Consider the following 18,276-nt stretch of genomic DNA (forward strand, 5'->3'; position numbering starts at 1 on the left):
TTATGCTTTTTTTCCCCTTTTCGAGCCAGGGTTTCTCTGTATAGCTTTGTGCCTTTCCTGGAACTCACTTTGTAGACCAGGCTGGCCTCGAACTCACAGAGATCTGCCTGCCTCCGCCTCCCGAGTGCTGGGATTAAAGGCATGCACCACCACCGCCCGGCCTGTCTTTTTATTCTAAGGAAAACTTTCATCACAAATTGCACCTGAGGTGCACAATAATTCATTTAAAACAGGATTTTAAAATTTAACACCCTGCTGGGTTATTGCTCCACGACAAGGAGTCTCAATTTGTTAACCCTAGTGCAAGTTCATGTTTGGAAGGTGAAAATATTTTCCTAATAATATTCTGGTAGTATCAGTATTTTCACATTTTTAATATCTCAGAAATATATAGTAAACTGGATTCCAAAAGCTATGTGATATATGAAATCATAAAAGGATCAATGTAAAGGGAAATACAATGTATTTGGGAAAGTATGATATTTTTAATAGGTTAATTTTTTACTTAGTTATAATTATTAAATATTATTTGGAAACTTAAATGTAAAAAATAAATATATATTTTTTAATTTTAAACTTGTATTTAGATTAGGCAGATTTGAATAAAAGTGATACTTTGCATCATAAATCATATTCAGAGGTATTTAGATTTCTTATGATGCTGTGTGTATCCACGGCCTGAGAATTGTGACTGATGATTCTTTAAAAATACCATAGAAAAAATGCAGGATACATCCTTCACCCCATTATAACAGCTTCTATTTTAAAATTAATTCACAGAAAATAACTATATGGTAAGGCTTGAATGTCCTATATTGCCTATAATATCCCATTCACATTTCATATTTTTTGTCCCTAATTTAAAACACAAAATGTAGGGGAATGTTTAGCCCAAATATGAACTAAGTTTAGCCTAAGTAGTGTTGTGTGACAGTATTGATAAAGACATGACCAAATATCTACTCATCACAGATAAGGAACTGATGATAGATCATAGTAAGAATACTATGTCTAAAACAGTGAACCAATGAGTTTTATTGGGGTTACTTACAATGACATGGGTGAGGAATTACCTATAGGCAGCAGAAATGACTCAGGAGAGATGCAACTTCAAAATCCCACCTAGCGTGGGGAGAGCTGTGTAAAGCTAGAAAATTGGAACGTACTGCATAGCCTATAGACAGCTCAAAAAGCGTGACCTTACAGGAAGCTGAGGTAGTCTGGGACTAGTCTACTCAGCTCAACTGGTCTGAGCTTCTACTGTACAACTCAGTTTATTTAAGAGTGTCTGATAGCACTCTTCCCTGCCTACACATACAGGGAGAGGAAGAAGCCTAGTATATTTTCTCAGTTTTAGGGGCTTCCTGAGACTTTTGAGATATTTCCTTCCTGAGCTTAAGGAACTTCCCTGCAGGATGGGATGTTTCACTTATCAACAGAACATCTTAGGGTGCAAAGGGTTATTTCAATTTTCTTGTTTCTGTTGAGACTTACTTTGTGACTGAGTATGTGTTCAATTTTGAAGAATGTTCCATGAGGTGATGAGAAGAAGGTGTATTCTGTTGTGTTTGAGTGAAATGTTCTGTAGATATATGTTAGGTCCATTTGAGTCATGATATCTGTTAGCTCCAGTATTTCCCTGTTTAGTGTTTGTCTGGATGATCAGTTCATTGGTGAGGATAGGGTATTGAAATCTCCCACTATCAATGTGTCAGGATCAATGTGTTATTTCAACTTTAGTAGTATTTCCTTTACAAACAAGTATGCCCTTGTGTATTGGGGAATAGATGCTGAGAATTGAGACATCATCTTGATGGATTTTTATTTGATGAGTATGAAGTGTCCTTCCTCAACTGATTTGATTAATTTTGCTTTGAAATCCGGTTTGATAGATATTAGAATAGCTACACAAGCTTGCTACTTAGAGTCTTTTACTTAGAAAATCTTTCTCTAACACTTTGCTCTGAGGTAATGTGTATGTTTGATGTTGAGGTGTGTTTCTTGTATGCAGCTGAAGGATAGATGTTACATTCATATCTTCTCTGCTAGTCTGTGTCTTTTTAATTGGGAATTGAGTTCATTGATATTGATAACTATAAATGACTATTGATTATTAATTACTGTTGATTTTTTGTAGTTGTTGATGGTAGTAGTAATTATGCAGGCATGTGCATGCACATGAGACAAATTTCTAAGCAGTCTTATTAAATAAAAAAAAAACATGGAGCCAGAAATAGGGGTGAAAATCTTACAGAGATCAGAGGAATTAGAACAGCCACTATGCTGCAGCTTCCAAAGTATGTGCTACTTCCTATCTTATGAACATCTTTATTGCCTTGCTGTTCTCCCCTCTCATTGTCTATCTTAGTCCAGCTACCTCACTTCCTTGCCACTGCCTGTCTGTACAGACCTGCAGGTCTCTATTGTTGGTGCTGGGATTAAAGGAATGTGTCACCAATCTTGGCTCTGTTCCCTAGTATGGCCTTGAACACACAGATATCCAGACAGATTAAGGGTGCTAACATTGCATGACTTCTGTTTTTACTAATAGTGGCTGACCTTTATCCTCTGATCCTCAGATAAATTTTATTGGGGGACACATAAATTATCACCACACGTGTGTGTGTGTGTGTGTGTGTGTGTGTGTGTGTGTGTGTGTGTGTGTGTGTGCAGTTTTTGGCTTTGGATAATGCTGGTGTGAGATTATTGGCTGTGTTTTCATGAGTGTATTTAATCTCCTTTGGTTGGATTTTTCCTTCTAGTACCTTCTATAGGGCTAGATTTGTGGATAGATATGGTTTAAATTTGATTTTATCATGGACTATCTTATTTTCTCCATCTATAGTGATTGAAAGTTTTGTAGGGTATAGTAGTCTGGACTGGTATCTGTGGTCTCTTAGTCTGTAGCACATCTGTCCAGGCTATTCAGGATTTTAGAGTCTCCACTAAGACATCTGGTGTGATTCTAATAGGTCTGCCTTTGTGCTATTTGGCTTTTTTTTCTTGTAGCTTTTAATATTTCTTCTTCATTCTCTGTGTTTAGTGTTTTGATTATTATGTGGCAAGGGATCTTTCTTTTCTGATCCAAACTATTTGGTATTCTGTAAGCTTCTTATACCTGTATAGGCATGCCCCTTTTTACATTAGGAAACTTTTTTTCTATAATACTTTTGGGCCTTTGAGTTGAGGATCTTCGCCTTCTATTCCTATTGTTCCTGTGTTTGAACTTTTCACAGGGTCCCTGATATCCTTGATGTTTCGTGTCAGGAAATTTTTTTTTAGATTTAACATTTTCTTTGATCAGTGCATCTATTTGTTCTATTGTTTCTTTAATAACTAAGATCCTCTCTTCCATCTCTTGTATTTTATTAGTAATAGTTGCATCTGTAGTTCCTGTTCACTTACCTAGATTTTCCATTTCCAGAAATCTCTCTGTTTTTTTTTTTCTGCTTTTATTTCTATTTTCAGGTCTTGAACATCTTTATTCATTTCCATCAATTGTTCTTGATTTTCTTAACATTCTTTAAGAGTTTTTTTTTACTTCCTCCAATTTTTTAAAATTTTAAAATTAAAAATTTAAATTTTCCTAGACTTCTAAAGGGAGTTATTCATTTCCTCGTTAAGGACTTCTATCATCATCATAAATTTGGCTTTAAGGATGTTTGGTGTGCTTCAACTGTGCTGAAATATTCAGAGCTTGCTGTAAGTGGGATGGCTGCGCTCTAGTGGTGACATACTGCCCTGGCTATTGTTGTTTGTGTTCTTATATTTCAGCATCTGGATTTGGAGTGATTATAGGTAAAGAAGCCAATTTCTGGATTAGTCTTTGTGGAAGGGGTGGTTTTCTCCTTTCTGTTTCTTCTGTGGTCTTCTGATTGCCATGGCCTGCGGCTGAGTAGAGGGTCTGTACTTGTGTTGGGAGCTGTACTTCTGATGGCCTGAATGGCCTCTGGTCCATCAGGGGGTTGCTGCCCAGTTTGGGGGCTGGAGTTCTCGCTACGTACTTGGCCTCTGATCAGGCCAGGTGTCCTCTGGATTTCAGAATCTTGGCCTACCTTTTGGTAAGGTAGGTGGCTTCTGCCTGGTTTTCAGGGATTTGGGCCTGGGCTTTGGGATTAAGCATGTTGGTCTGTCCTCTGGTGTTCAGGTTGGTGGCCTGGCCTCTTGAAGGAGTAGAGGATTCTGCCACAGGGGTTGGCCAGAATATGGCAATGAGGAAAGGAGGGGCAGTTTGAGTTATGCTGGGCAAGTGCAGGCAGGGTGGGAGTCACTCCTAGATTGGGTTCAGGATGTTGGCTTGACCTTTGGTGGAGTAGGATGATTCCACAGAATTGTGGGCTGGAATATGGTGACAAAGAGAGGAGAGGCACTTGGGATTCTGCTGAGTGGGCACAGACAGGGCAGGGGGTGGGCTGGGGTGGTGGCTTACCTGGTTTGCAGGGACCTCTGGTGGTGTGAAAGACTTCTGTCAAATGTGTGGGCTGGGGATGGTCTGGATAATTTTCTAATAAGGTAGTAGAGACTATAGACAGTAGAATGTTAAATAATTATATTTTATTATTAGTTTATGGGATATGCATCCAAGAAAATAAACTAAACATTTCAATAGAAGATATCATGATTTCTTCTGGATTAAAAATTATGAATTCAATGACTTAAATTTTGTAAGACAGAATTAGAAATAGTTTTGTTTTCAATTAGAGTAAGGAGAGTAAATCACAATAATTAAATAAATGTTATAAATGAGGACACAAAACAATAGAAAGTTGATGTTTATTTAGCAATATTCTGTGGTGATATTTTATTTGCGCTGGAATGTGGTGATATTTTATTTGTATGTTAATAAATAAAGTTTGTCTGGAGATCAGAGGAAATAGCAAGCCATTAACAAAAGTCAGGTAGTGGCAGCACACACCCTTAATCTGATCACTTGGCAGGCAGGGTCTCTGTGTGTTCAAGGACACACTAGGGAACAACCAAGGTGGTAACACATGCCTTTAATTCCAGTACCAACCATAGAGACCTGGAGGTCTGTACAAACAGGCAGTGACAAGGACGTGAGTTAGACTAAGAGCCAACGAAAGGGCAGAACAGCAAGGCAATAAAGGTGCAGGTTAGACAGGAAATAGCTCACTTTGGGAGATACAGAGCTGGTGAGGTAAGGTTGGTGGATATCACGATTTCCCTGATCTCTAAGCCTTTCACCCCTATATTTGGCTTCATGATTTTTTTATTTTATAAGACCATTTAGAAATTTGTCTACAATATCCAGATGTATTTTTTTTATTTGCTCTTGTCAGTTTGCAAAACAAGCAAAACCATCTGCAAGTAGTATTTTCCTCATTCGCAATTGTGTTTGACCTCTACTTTAAATAAGATTTACTTCAGAGCTATGGTCTTCTAAATTTAGTCTACAGGCTTTCAGATTATGTTTTGTTAGACTTACATGAAAGTTATTTTTCTCAGTTCAGAAATATATGATTGAAATGCTTATCAGCATGTCCTTGAGGTATTATTGTATAGCCACAAGAAGCTTTCTTTATCTCTTTCCCTTCTTAAGTAGACAAACATTTTAGACCAAATATGATTGTGATATTTATTTGATCACAAGTCTTCAACAAGCTTCACTGCTATCTATAGAATGAGATATCTGCACTTATGTGTCATCCTGCCTCCCCTCTGGGACATCACTTCTTTCCTGCCTATACGTTTGAAAGATACTATCATTGGAAGTCAGTTTGGTTGTCTTCTTTACCGTATGTAATTTCTATTATGTTGTCTGAAACATTATAAATGACTGAATTTTCAGTTGAAATAAATAAGCAGCAGTCACTGAGCATTGCTCATATTTGATTTTTTTTTCTAAAATTTAATTAAGTATAACTAGGTCTAATTTTATTAGTACTCAGTTGCCCTGTGTTTCCTGTGAAGATGTTTTTAAATGCAAGATATGGGTCTGTTGTTTTACTATTCAGGAGTAATTTAAAATAGAAAAAATGCAAGGAAAACCTAATAATTACACAAATAGTTTTCATTTTATTTTTATCATTTAATAATTTGAATTCAAATCATGCATAAAATTCCTTTATTGAGTGTGATGGATTGAAAAAATAATGGTCCCCCTAGGCTCGTATATTTGAATTCTTAATGAGTGGCATTAGGAATTATGAACTTGTTGGAACTTATGTGGCCTTGTTGGGATAGTTATGGCCTTGATGGAAGAAGAGTGCTACTAGGGGCGAGCTTTGGAATTACAAATGCTCAAGCCAGGTTCAGTGTCTTCCTCTCTTCCTGTTTCCTGCCAGTTCAGGCTACAGAACTCTCAGCTACCTACCCAGCACCATGTCTTCATGTGCCCTGCAACGTTTCCTGCCATGTAGATAATGGACTAAACGTCGGAATCTAAAATCTAAAAGCCAGTCCTAAAATAGAATAGATACCACAGATTGGGATATTGCAGAGCCTGGCCTTGCTTTTTTTTTTTTTTTTTTTTTGAATGTGGACTTTGGGATTTTGAATTAGGAATCAGTTGAATGCTTTAACTAGGGCTTAATGGACCATACAAGTAGGAACATGGAAGAGAGTGGTGATGAGGGTGGTTTGAGTGAGGTGTGTGTGACTCAAAGGGTTTCACAGAAGAAGGTATGTGACCTAAAGATCTTTCTTGTAATATTTTGGAGAAAACTGTGAGTGCTTTCTGCCCTTGTTCAAAAAATCTGTCTGAGGCTAAATTGAAGAGTTATAGAGTAAGAGATTTAGAAGAAGAGATTTCCAGACAGCCTAGTATTGACTGTGATACTTGCTTACTAGTGGATAGGCTTATGTAGATCTATAAAGAAAAAGAGCAAGCTAAGCAAGAAAAAATGCAAAATCTACAGTTTGAGGAGAAAAGGAACACTAGGACATCTAATGGAGTCACATCCAATGCTCAAGGACATAAAAGGTTGAAAGGAAAACCTGATGATAAATTAAATTGTTGGCAAGACCCAACCCAGCAAAGCTTCCAATTTGTAAAAAGAAATTAAAGAAAAGTTTAGGACTGGGTAAGGTGGCACACACCTTTATCATATCACTGTGGAGGGAATGGCAGAGGCCTCTGAATTTGAGGCCAGTTTGGTCCACAGACTGAGGCCCAGGACAACCAACCTTAGGCAGTGAAGGAAATCATTGAAAACTGAAAGCTGTTGAAGATGTATTTGAAGGAGGGGGCCATGTTCCAGCCACAGTGAGCAGCAGAACTTGGCAGCTTTGGCCATGTGGTCCTGGTTTTAGAGACAAGGATACAAGGAAGGGGTTATGGAATCTCCCTGCATGAATGGAAAGCTGCTGAAGCCAGGCATATGACAGAGAAGTCCCTGAATGAAGGCCTAAAGAGGCTATGAAGCCTTGGAGACCCTATGATGTTGGAGATTATAAAGTCTTGGGATACCTGTAGAGGAAAGCAGCTAACAGGGAATGGAACCAGCCCAAGGGAAAGAAGTGTGTTGCAGTCAACAAAGCTGAAAGGAGATGGAGATCTGAAGAGTATTTTGACATCAGACATGGAGATACAGTTTGGAGTATACTCCACTGTTTTTTTTTGTTTGTTTGTTTTTTGTCTTCCTTTGGTCCAATATTTTCTCATCATTGCTCCCTTTCCTCCCTTTTGGAACCATAATGTTTATCCTGTGTCAATATATGTTGGAAGTATGTGATCTACATTTTCATTTTGATTTTACAGGGGATTACAGTTAAGATTGTCAAGAACTCAGAAAAGACTGAACTTTAAACTTGTTGATACTGTTATAGATTATGGGGACTTTTAAAGTTGGACTGAATACATATCTTTATTATGATATGGCTACAAGATTGTGGGGACAAGGAAGTAGAATGTGGTGGTTTGTATAGGAATAGCCACCATTAGCTCTTATATTTGAATTCCTAGGAAGTGATATACTTAGGAGCTGTGACCTTTCTGAAGAAATTGTAGCACTAGGCGTCAGCTTTGAGGTTTCAAATGCTCAAGCCAGGTTCAATGACTTCCTCTCTTCCTCTTGCCTGCTAATCTGGCTGTAGAACTCTCAGCTACCTATTCAGTACCATGTCTCTCTGTGCACTGTCATGCTTCCACCATGATGATAATGTTCTTAACCTCTGAACCTGTAAACTAGCCCCAATTAAATGTTTTCTGTTGGAAGAGTTGCTGTGGTCATGGTGTCTCTTCCCAGCAGTAGAAACTCTAAATAAAACATTGAGATACTTTATTTTAGCATAAACAGTGTTCAAAATGAAGTTCCCTGTAATATATGCTATTAATTAATGAATTGAGAACATAAAATGGTAGAGACTATTATGAAAATTATTACTATCATTAATAGCTAGACAAAAATCTAGTTTAATGTTCATGAGAGAAAGTATAATAAAACATAAATCTGTAGATTGCAATTAATAAAATATAATATATATATTAATTTTTAAAAAAATCACAAATATATAAAATGGGTATAGGTAGTTTCAAGTTATGTTATGTGTTAAATTTTAGATTTAATAAAACTCATTTTTTCAATCATATCTAATATTTTTCTGTCCTTTTTATTTATAAAAAAGTCATCATGTCCAAGCACATTCAGTTTTTCCTATATTAAATTGTTGAATTAAACACAGTTTTGTACTTCCTACTTGAGACTAATGTCCACTTTTACTAAATTTTGTGAAGCAATAATTTCTAGTCTCTTTTTCTCATGTAAATATGTGATTGTTTCACCATAATTATTGAAAATATTACCTTTGTTTCATTCTATTGTCTTTATAATTTCTGAGATACATGTATGTAAGTGTATTTTGAGGTTCTCTGTTGTTGTTTTTTTACCTTTATCTTTTTTTTCCTTTGGTTTTTCGAGACAGGGTTTCTCTGTGTAGCTTTGTGCCTTTCCTGGAACTCACTTGGTAGCCCAGGCTGGCCTCGTACTCACAGAGATCTGCCTGGCTCTGCCTCCCGAGTGCTGGGATTAAAGGCGTGTGCCACCACTGCCCGGCCTGGTTTTTTTTTTTTTCTTTTTTTTGAGTACAAAATTATATATTACTATGGCTCTCATCAGTTCTTGAAGGTGGATAATTCTTGGCTTCTAAATTGATAGTCCTTCATTACTCTGGTACCTATTATGAATCTTTCGCATTCTCAGATAATCATTATTATCAGTTTGTTCACAGATAAAAATACATTGCTAGGATGATTGGAATTGAAGTATAATCTATAAATAAATTTGAGAACTGAAATCTTCAATGTACTTAATTTTTATATCCACGATCCCGAGTCATTTTCCCTTTAATTTCTTTTATTTCTTTTATAGTTTTTTTGTTTTCCTCAAATAGATCTTAAGATACTTCATTAGATTTATGAATAAAATTTCATTTTTAAGTGCTTGTATAAATAGTATTGCTCTTCAATTTAAGTTTAATTCTAAATTGTTCTTGACTGTTATTCAGTACAATAAATTTGTAATCAATAAAAACTTGTTTTAAATATTTTATAAAGTAGAGAATGTCTCTGTTTCATAGATTCTTTCATTTGTTTTGATTTATCTATGCTCATAAGGAAATATGGTAGAAATAATTTCTGAAAAACTGTAATAGTACATGGAATAAGAATTCAAGTAAGAGAGTTCAAGGAAATAGTAGTTTCTGACAACTCTTAAAAAAACTATGTGTGAAAGTTAAAGCTACTTTAGGAATATCAGGACTTGCCAAGTTTTATAAATAGAACTTTTGCCAATCAATCTTTCTGTGATATTATGCCCCAACTGATTCCTAATTTGTTTTCAAATGGTTAAATCATCAAATTATTAATTTCATGAGAAATATAATACTTATTTTTTTGCCAAAATTTAGGTTGCATTACTGAAATGTATATATTTCATTGAAATATTTTATTTGTATAAAACTGAAAATATTGAGATGGATTAGTTTAAAAGATAATTTATCTTCTCACAAGATGATATTTGTAATGTATTTGTAACATACTGCCATTGTACTATCTACTTAATACTGGAATATAAAAAAAAATCACTGGACTTTGGGACATAGATAATAACTTATCAATTGATATCTTAGTCAATTATATGATTTTATTAAGGAATAGAAGAATTTGTTAACAACTAGAATATCCATTGTTGGGTTACCTGAGTATTGTTGCTTTTTTTTTATTCTTTTCACTCTTTACTCTTTGCTCTTTAGGGAGTCCACTACCTACCTCCCCAATAAATACACTCAAAGACTTATTATTACTTATAAATGTCCAGCCTTAGTTTGGCTTGTTTCTATCCAGCTTTTCTTAACTCAAATTTTCCCATCTACCTTTTGTCTCTGGGTTTTTACCTTTCTCTTACTTCTGTAAATCTTACTTTCACTCTTAACTACATGACTGGTTGTGTGGATGAGTGGATGATCCCTAGCATCCTCCTCTCCTTGTTCTTTCTTCTCCCTGATTTCTCCTTCTATTTGTCTCTGCCTGCCAGTCCCACTTATTCTTTCTCCTGCCTCACTATAGTTTGTTCATCTTTTTATTAGATCATCAAGTGTTTTAGACAGGAAAGTAACATCATCACAGAGTTAAACAAAATGCAGCAAAGAAGAATACAACATATCTTTGCATCATTAAAACAAATGTTTTGCAGCATAAACCAATGTAGCACATCATAAAAGTAATATTCCATAATGTATCTCCATTTTTTTCTAAATAAAAATGAAAGCTTTTAACTTTAACATAGTAAAACTATACACCACAAGAAGAGTTATCAAGTAAGAATTATGTGTACAATAGTCAGTCCATTTGAATTTAGTAAATTCAGTGAAAATACTCCATTATCTATCTTATCTTAGTGAATCCAATGTTTATATCTAATTTACATTTTAACTAAGGAAAATGGAAACTCAAATTATTTAGTCTTGAACTCCATCTTAGACTGAGAAGGATGTAATATTACCTAACAACAGACTGTTTTAACAGTCACCTAAAGTTCCTCTTTAACGTTCCTCAGGCCTAGAGGATATGGCTGACTTTTTAGTGAAGCAGGGAATTTGAAAGATTGCTCCACACTGTATTGGCAAAGTTCACCAGTTACTTTTCTCTGTGTCCTGAAGAATGTCTGGCAGACTTTTTGTGAAATGGGAATTTGAAGTACTGTTTTGCCTTGTTTTAGAAAAGAGTGGCCCAGAGACATAGGGTAGAATGAAACATGACGGGCAAAAAAATTCAATGAAATGATTCCTAATATATTCTGCTATAGCCATAGGTCTGTGCCTAGTCCAGTAGTCATCAGAGAGTCTTTCCTGCAGCAGCGATAGGAGTACATGCAGAGACCCATGGCCAAACATTAGGCAGAGACTGGAGAAGCCAATAAAAGAGGACAAGGAAGGGTTGTAGGAGCCAGAGTGATCAAGGACACCAGGAGAATACAGCCCACAGAATCACCTAAGTAGGGTACAAAGAGCTCACAGAGACCTAAGTGAGGTGGGTAGCCATTCCAGCTTTGATCTGGAAGTTCCAACCCTCATTGAGGCTGTTATGTCTACAAGGCGGGCCGAGAGAGGACCCTGAAGACCGGGGATCCAGATGTGCCAGCTCTCTTGGTTCCTGGAGCCTGGACGCTGGAGGTAGACTGAGCAGAGTTCTCCAGAGAACACCACCGGATTGCACTACACCTTTCCCAGACCCTGTTACCTATCCCTTCATTTGTGAATTACCCCACAAAATAAACCTCCCTTTTAACTACGTGGAGTTGCCTTAATAATTTCACCAATACTTAAGTGACAGCCATGGAGCCTACATGGGTCTGCACTAGGTCCTCTGTATACCTGTTGTGACTGTTTAGCTTGTGGTTTGTGTGCAACACTCCCGGTGGAAATGAGGGTATTTCTGACACTTTTTCCTGTTCTGAGTCCCTTTTTCTCCTACTTGGTTGCCTTGTCCAGGCTTGATATGAGGGTTGGTGCCTAGCCTTATTGGTGATGGAGGACACCAAGAAAACAAGGCTTTCTAAACACAGCAGGATCAATGCACATATGAACTCATGGAGACTGAAAACATGCACAGGTCCAGCAAAAGTCTGAGCCTGTTGGGGTGAGACAGGAAGTAGATACATGCCCCCTTCTCTAACTCAGAAGCTATCTCCAATTGATAACTGGTCATGAAGGAAAAATGTTTTCTCCAATGGAGTCTCACTGGGTAGACTATTCACATTTAATGGGAGTCCATATGCATCCAGTAGATATTGAATAAAAAATAATGAACTTAGTAGTATTTGTGAATGCTTTTCATCTCATAATGCTTTGCCTGGGCAGTTTGTATATTCCTTACATGATTTTTCTATTATATTATGTTTTCTGATTTTGTGTTTTTAGGGGATCTCTGTTTTTGACAATGTATATCTCTGTCCATGTTTCTTGTGCTTTTTCTTTGGCTCTTTTGTTTGTCTGTTTTGTCCTATTGTTTGATTGATTTATTTTATTTTGTATTATTTTATTCTTATCATTAAATGACTGTTTTCTATTAAGAGAAAGGAAGAAGGATGTAGATTTGGTTGGTGGGGAAATGAGGAGGATCAGGAAGAAGATGGGAAATGAAACATAATCAGATTATATTATATGAAAAAAATCTATTTTCAACAAAAAAGGAAACAAAACAAAATGAAAAATATGTAATGTTCTAATTGAGCAGGCAATTTTTCTATTGCTATAAGCAATTAATTAAGAAAAACAAAGACTTTTAATATATTCCTACCATCATTTCAATTCATGAAAATATCAAATGATGCATCTTAAAATTTTAATGTTTTTTCAACATTGCTTTTAAAAAGTGATGTTTGAGTTATTGATCTGACTTTCAGAAAATCTTATTCCCTGAATTTTGGCTTGGGGTTAATGAAAAAAATTCTCACAGATTGTGAAACAGGCTTGAACAGTTTACAATACCATCATACTGTAGATTTATCTAAAGTGGCATTTAAATAATTGCCAGTTATAAATTCCAAATAGCAACGAAGTCTGACAAACACTGAAGATGACCTCTGTACAGTAGTATATAAAATAATTTGCTAAGTTTACTTGCTTATAAAATTACATATGGCCATTTCCTTGATATACATATTTGCCTTAATCTTTAAAAAAATGTTAAATTATATGTCTATCAAAGACTTGTTTTGTAAAACAAGTTTTTAATATTATTACCTGTATTTATTTGATTTGTGTATCTATTTTACATACCTGAATACCTAGTTAATAGTAAATTTTCTGATATAGAATGAGTCTTGATTAGAAAAGTCTTAGAAAGCCCTCGTATAGTTTCACAAGAAGCAAACTCTGTTTGCCAGAAATTGCAAGCACATCGTGTTTAGTAAGAGAAAATGTAAATCTATTTGGTAAGACAATAGCATCCTGGGTCTCACATACGAATGTACATGGTAGCTCTCCTACAATGTTCTGAGCATAAGCAAGCACAAAGAGGAACATAAGATAAAGGAACAGAGTCATGGAGAAGGGAACAAGTCAAACCACACATAGACACTTATAGATATTTTTGTTTGTGAAATTACAAACACTACCGTATAACATCTGTGAAAACACTATAGATTTCAAGTCATTGATGGGAATGTCTAAACGTGTCATTTTAAATTTCATATTTGTTTTAGAAACAAAGTTTATATCTTTGAGGAAAACATTGCTATAATGAAGTGATGTAAGAAATCCCAAGAACCAAGAATAAATGACACTTCTACATTTAATAAAGTACAAAAACTAAATGACATTAAAATTTAAGCTAAAGCAGACAAAAAGTCTAATTAGCTCTAAGAAGAGAAAATCAATTCAATGGCTACATTTTCATCAGACTTGCAAAAAGAAGTGGCTTCTATCTCTTTATCTCTATCTCTATCTCTATCTCTATCTCTATCTCTATCTCTATCTAGTCATTAAAAAACTTCCAGGAACTAGAACACATAGTGACCTCTCAGATAAGCAAGCAAATTACATCACTCCAAAAACATAAATACTGGAGTGAGTTTCAAGCCCTTTTACCTAAAGAAAGAAAGTGCACTCTAATATGTTCCCTGAAAAGTCTCTGTGCTTGAAAACTTAATGAACAATATGATCACAATGTGAGGAAGGATGTGATATTGGATCATAATGGGAATTATGTCACAAACAATGCAGAATCAAAAGGAATTTTCAAGAGAAATCATTTTGCTTTCTGATATGAGGTGGGATTAGCATTCAGGATGATAGTAATTAAGTCCATATTACTTATGCTTTATATTAGTAGAAAGTATGAGGGAATTTGTGAGGACAAAAAAGAAAGGTAATAAGAGGTCACACAAGAAATCATCATGTGTGTATGTGTAACAGACGTTTTGATTGTTTTTTGAGAACCATACTAATGACAGCTAATACTGATTTTCAACTTGACCAGAACTGAGACCAAATGAGAAGCATGTTTCTGGGGCCATGGCTGTGAAAATGTTTTCTATATTATTTGAAGGAAAAGAGACTTTCCTCAGAGTGGGCAGCATACTGTGACAGCAGCTTGGGGTCGAAAGGAAGCACCAGTCATTAGAGCCCATTGCATTTCTCTCCGTGCTGCATGCATCATCTCCTTTGGCCTCCGCTGCATTTCTCTCCATGCTGCATGCATCTCCTTTGGCCTCCGCTGCTTTTCTCATCCTTTTTCTCTTTGCTGATACTGAGGCTCAGTTCCTTGACCATTGAAGGTACATTGAACACTGGTAACTGATCAGGGATTCTCCAAGCTTTCAGGATCAGACACAATCTCCTGAGATATCCAGCCTAGGGGACTGAGCAGCTACAGGGCTCTCAACATTTTCAGGTACAGATTACCATTTTTGGACCACCAGACAACTGTCGCATAACCCAGTATAAGAAGATCTTTTGTGATATACAGTCATTATGCCAATTCTGTGCCCATGCAGAATCCCCATTGTTTCAAATAATAACTATACAGCATCCGTTCAGACCAGTGAATGAAAAAAAGTTATTTGAGTTGTTAGTCTTTGAAGACAGATGCTTTTCAAGAAATTCGCTATCAGTTTCCGTATTACTGCTCTAGACTATCTTGGGGAGTCAGTAATGGAGAGAGAAAAGCAGCGAGCAAAGTGCAGATATCATTCATCCCGTGAAATAAGAATACACCTTTCCCAAGAGGATTCTCATTTCTTTGTATCGCATTTTTTGAACTAGAAGGGAAAAAATAAAAATGCAATTAATAATGCCAAAAACATGATAATAATAAATAATACATTCAAAACACTGTGTTTTATAACTTTTTCATTAACTGATTTTTATAACAAATATAAATATATGAAGGTACATTGAAAATTATTTGAGTGGGAATGGTATTTAATATATACTCAGAAATATGCTTTGATTTTATTTCAAAGGTATTTTATAAATTCTATGTAAATGTGAAAACAAGTTGCAATTAAACCAATAATCATAAAAATAGTTTACCTTGAATTGTCCCTTCAATATATAATGAGAGAGAAACAAAAATTGTAGATATTTTTAAACAAAACTGTGAATGATAGCTAAAAGTCTCCTGGGACTTAAACTATAATGTATCTGGACCACAAAGTGGATTTTCACTTTCTGCTCAGAATTGCTTTAGAAATCTGTCTATTAAAATATGATCAGGAGATTACTTTGTCAGAGGTGTACAAAAATAAAAGATGTGAGCTCACAAAATTACAGCCTTGCAATTTTAGAGTAATTTAAATCTGATATATTTCTTTTAAATATGTTTTTTAGGTTGGAAACTATTCTAAATGATATTAAGAGTGACCTGAAAGTCCTGCAATTATTATTAACCAGCTCAGTTATATCCATTATTTTCCAATTTATTACATGTTCAAGAAGCAAGTTCAAATCAGACATTCCCTCGTGAAGATAACTGGTTTTCCTATAGTTCAGAAAATTAGATTACAATTAGTATAATACATGATTCTATCTTCAGTTCACGTTTTATCCCTTTCTGTATCTGGAAGGCACAATTAGATAATGTGTACAGAATGACACTGACTGTAGAGCATTCAAAAGGATGAATTGCTTCATATAAATTAGAGATGGCAAAGCCTGATTAGTTCCCTTTAGGTTAATGCACCTGAAGAGTCCCTCAGTAATTCTCTGAAAAATACTACCTTAGTTATACATTAGAAGAAAATTACCATCAAAAATGGATAGCGCTGCAAATGGTATGCCACTGGTTCATTTCTGTTGGATAAGGAGTTCCTTATTACTTGCCAATACAGCTATAATAGGTAATTATGCCCCCAAAAGCTTTACTTTTCAAACTAAATATTTAGAATGAATTTAAACCTTTAATTTATTATTAATTTTCCTTGCAGCTACATTTCCTTAATTAAGAAAATTCAGAATATTGCATAAACTTATAAGGTGCTCTCTTGTGAGATGTTTACTCTTTTATGTTATTGGTGCACATTCACATTATTGTCTTACAATGCTGTAGAGAATTCAGGCCAAATATAAAGAAACTAATGAGATCTGTTAAGATTTGTTTAAAAAAGTACTATATCTTTTCAAAGGATTGACTATTTGCAGAAAAAAAACTTTTATTTTTACCATGTTAGTATAGTTATTATTTGGGAGGTTGGAGAGATGGCTGATGAGTTAAAAGCATTAACTTATCTTCTAAAGGTGGCAAGTTCAATACCCAATACTATTGGAGTCTTAAAGCTGCCTGTGGATCCAACTCTCAAGGATCCAGTGTCCCCTCTACCATCTGTGGAAATCTGCAGTCATGAACCCATATGCACATGCAGACACATGTACACATGCAGAAATTTAAAATGTAAATTTAAAATTGTAACATAACTACTACCTAAGTTCAGATACTATAATGTCATTAGCTATTAGATTTCTTTTCCTGGAATTTTCAATGGATCACTTCAAGCAAAAGTTTGCTTGAATACACAAAAATTATGGATATGGGTTTTAAACTAAAATACGTCAAAGGTGAATTTCTAAACTTAACACAAATGTGAATTTCTGTAATTTATTCTAGTATTTAGAATGTTTTTCTGAATATAGACACGGATTCATTTTGTTGTTACTGATAAAGATAATGCACAAATGTATGAGGGCAGCTGGGGTAGAATGTAGAATTGAGGAAATATAATATAACAACTTGAAATACAAGTAGAAAATTATCCTGACTGTTCAACTGAAATAATACTAAAATCTTATGAGGCAGAAAATTTTAAATAATAGTTTTATTATTTTTTCAAATTGTAGCACAGTGTCTATAACCTCTTCCCTGCTCTGGAATCCTTCTTGATCCATCCCATACTATTAATTCATGAAAATTTGTGTTTTTTTTTTCTTTTTATCTTTTAAGTACATTGTAGACAGAAGTTTCTCCTGTGGCCCTCCTGGTCCTAAGGTCCCAACAAACCTTTCCCTCCTGAGTCACACAGCCGCTTATAAAATAATCACTCAGAGGCTTATAATATTTACAAACTGTATGGCCTGTGGGTCATGCTTCTTGCTAGCTAGCTCTTATATCTTAAATTAACACATTTCTATTAATCTATGCTTTGTCATGTGGCTTTTTGACTTACCAATACTTTTGCATCTTGCTTCTCCTGGTGGTGGCTCCCAGCTACTTCCCAGACTCTGCCTTTCTCCTTCCTGTCTCTTTTGGATTTCCTGCCTGCCTCTAAACTGCCTTGCCATAGGCCAAATCAGCTTATTTATTAACCAATGTAAAAACCATGTATTCACAGCTTACAGAAACACATCCCCCAGCAGGGTATTGTGTTCAATTTGCATTGTTCAAATACTCTTGCTTCTGAGATTCCTCCCCAGAGTGTGATTAACATACCTAGCACTACACCATTAAAGAATACCAACTCTCCCTCTCCCAGTAGCCACAAACACCACCAGCTCCTAGGCTAGTGTTGACATTTCACACTGTCCTCTCTTCGTGCTTGGATTTTGTCTGGCATGAGATTGTTTAGGTCTTTCAGAATGCTGGCACAATCATTGAAATTTCCTGTATATTTTTTTTCTTTTGGGTGTGACCACCAGACATCCATAAAAGTATGGGAAGCACTAATTGGAATTTTTCAGTTTAAATAGATAAATAAGGAAATAAATGAGAAAAATAATGATGCACACTGCTATATGCAAATATTAAAATTTGCATTAATTTTAATGTACTGAATTACAATACTATTAATGACATTATTCATTGTCTTCCAATGCTCTACTCTT

The sequence above is a fragment of the Peromyscus californicus genome, unplaced genomic scaffold, assembly GCF_007827085.1.
Source record: "Peromyscus californicus insignis strain IS unplaced genomic scaffold, ASM782708v3 Scaffold_16__1_contigs__length_79575227, whole genome shotgun sequence".
In the NCBI taxonomy this organism is placed as follows: domain Eukaryota; kingdom Metazoa; phylum Chordata; class Mammalia; order Rodentia; family Cricetidae; genus Peromyscus; species Peromyscus californicus.